We start from the raw sequence: 2,873 nt of genomic DNA, 5'->3' as shown, positions 1-2,873 counted from the left end.
TTTTGCAGAGCTGTTTGGTTTGTTTTTTTTTTTTTAATGCATTCTTTGAATTTTTCCTTGTCTGGGAAAACTCTTACCATTCTGCCTAGTTTGATAGAGTGGAGGGATAGAGAATTATTGGATTGGTTATTGTTCTCCTTCAAGGTTTGGAAGATATCACTCCACTCTCTCCTCTTTTTCATGGCATCTGCTTAAAAGTCTGAGTATATTCTTTTCTGAACACCTTTATATGTAACTGTTTTTTTTTCTCTCTCACTGCTCTTATGATTTTCTCCTTTTCCTCAAAGTTGAATAATTTAACTATGATGTGCCTTGGTGTGTTGTTCCTGGAATTTAGTCTAATTGGTGTCCTCTCTGCTTCCTGTATCATTTTCTGATTCTCATTTATTTAGTTGGGAAAGTTTTCCTGCAATTCCCTCACTACCTTTGCTGTTGACTTTGTTGTGTTTTTTTCTTTCTGGTATGCCAATTATTTGAATATTGTTCCTCTTCATAGTTATTATTCTTAAATTTTCTTCAACTTCTTTGATTATCTTGTTGACTGTCTTTCCCTTTTGTTAAAGTCTGTCTGATTTTCCTTGAGCTTGCTAGTACAGTTCTCTGCCTCTTCTTTTCTGTTGGTAAGGTCTATTATCTTGTTCTTTGCTTCTGTTACCTCATCCCTTAACACTTGTAATTTCCTTTGGTCCATGGACTTTATTTCCTCTATTATTTCATCCTTTTTCCTGTATTGCTTCCTTCCTATCCTGTATGACTCCAAGCAGCATTCTGAAGATTTCTTTTTGAGGCAGATTGTCTGCTTCTTTTATGAACATCATTAGGGTCACAACTTCTTCCTACATTGCATTTTGTTTCTTTTGTTTTCTTGTTGAGGCAGACTTCTGTCTCCATGTCATTTTGGAGGAGCTCAGCATCATTTTCCCAGAACTCAAAGAGCCCCAAGATTTCTCTCTGTGGATTTGGTGAGAATGATTCTGAGGATTACCTGTGGACAACTGTGCTGGGGGTGCAGGTTACAGTTTTATTTCACTGGGGCTTCACTCTCTCCCTAGTCATCCAGGAGCTCGTTTTATGGAGGACAAGTTGTAGAGCCCTCTTGGGTGGTTACGTGAGTGGTGCTGTGCAGTTTAATCAGGTGACTTGCCCTGGAAACCTGTTTCCCTATGATGGATGGCGGGAGGTCTCAGAGGGTGTGCTGAAGCCAGTGGCAGTAGGACAGCGTCTGGGCGAGGCATCCAGTGGTGTGGCCATGGGGCCAGTCCAGGTCAGCAGGGGAGCCACAGATCTGAGTTGTCCAGTGGAGGAGCTGTAAAGCTGGGGCTAGGGTGTTGACGGTCTGAGGCTAGCTGGTGCGGGGGCAGTGGGACCAAGGTGGGCCTGTGGGAAGGGCCACACCTGGTATTCCCAGTAGGGATGCTGCGGGGCTAGGGCAGGCCTGTGGGTGCACTACGGGTGAGGGCCAGGACGTTGGAGGGGGCCTTGTGGATGGGGTTGGTCACCGGGGGGAAATCACACAGTCGGGAATGCTGCCTGCGGTCCTCACAGAGCCGGGGCTTTCTGGTGGTCAGCTGTGGGCCTGGGCCAGGCTGGCAGGAGAGCCACAGTGCTGGGGCAGACCAGTTGGTGAGTCCAGATGGTGTGTTGCAGGGCTGGGGATAACCCAGTAGGGGAGCCCTGGAACCTGGGGTGGCTGAGGACTGTCCTGGTTGGTATCCATGGGCCCTGGGAGGACCCAAGGAGGAGCCACAGGGCCAAGATGAACTCATGGAGGAGCCGCTGGTTTGGGGCAGTCTCTCAGGGGAGATCCGGAGCTGGGGGAAGCCTGGATCTGAAAGTAGACAGTGCTTAAGCTCTGGCCATGGCGTCATATTCTGTGGTCAGGCGCTGTGGAGGGATCCGGCTGCAATATAAAGTGTCACGCATGGACTTCGAGTAGTTTCCTGGATTTCTCCATTCACAGCTGCTGAAGCCACACATGGACAACTGGCAGGCTCTAACTGTGGCAACATGGATCATGGTAAAAGGTAAGTAAGGCCCCAGGCACAGCCACCGGAGCCATGGGGGGTTGGCAGGGCAGTTCCAACAGTGGCAGGTAAAGCCACTGGTGGGTGGTGTGGGCAGGGGGGCAGCGCGTCTGCGTCAGAATTGCTGCCAATGGACAGTGGGCAGGGCTTAACCATGGCTGCTAAAGCCATGGGCAGATGGCGGGAGGGTACTGGGTAGGGTGGTGGAAGCTGCCTCCGGGTAGGGGGAGGGGACCGCTTGCAGGGGGTAGTCCTGTGGGCAAACTGTGGGCATCCTCCGGCCTTGGTGGGAAAAGCCATGTGGGCAATGGGCGTGTTCTGTCCGCAGTGGGGGAAGCCCAAGTCAACAGCAGGAAGGTGCTGATCATGGTGGGGAAAGCCACTCGTTGTCAACAGGAGGGGCCAGGAACAGTGGAGAATGCTACATGTGGCTCACAATGGTATGGGGATTCAGCCGTGGCTGCAAGAGCTGCAGTACGGTGCCTGGCAGGCTCTGGGTGAGAGTCATGCGAGTATAGATGTGGGGAGAAGTTACCTCCAAGTTCTGGGAAGAGTTCCCTCGTGCCATGGGGGTTAATTCTTTGACCCAAATCCCCTACTCGGCATCCTGATCCCCAGACTCACCTGTCACCATGGAGTTCCCAGTGCAAGCTTCTCATCTGAGCACCGTCTTGCTGGAAGTCTGCTATTGTACCAACGTTGACATTCACGTTGATCTTTTCTTTCTTGCTTGCCTTTTCAATGACCCCTTTCCCTCTTCATGTACGATGCCATCCCACGGCTCTTCACGTCTTCTTCCCTTAGTGTTCCACGCCCCAAACCTACTCTTGCGGTACCCACGAAATTCAG

This window comes from Echinops telfairi, unplaced genomic scaffold (genome assembly GCF_000313985.2).
Source record: "Echinops telfairi isolate 266 unplaced genomic scaffold, ASM31398v2 ScPeMD7_3533;HRSCAF=4204_0, whole genome shotgun sequence".
Lineage (NCBI taxonomy): Eukaryota > Metazoa > Chordata > Mammalia > Afrosoricida > Tenrecidae > Echinops > Echinops telfairi.
The sequence above is the reverse complement of the archived record's forward strand: the minus strand, read 5'-3'. Positions refer to the sequence as shown.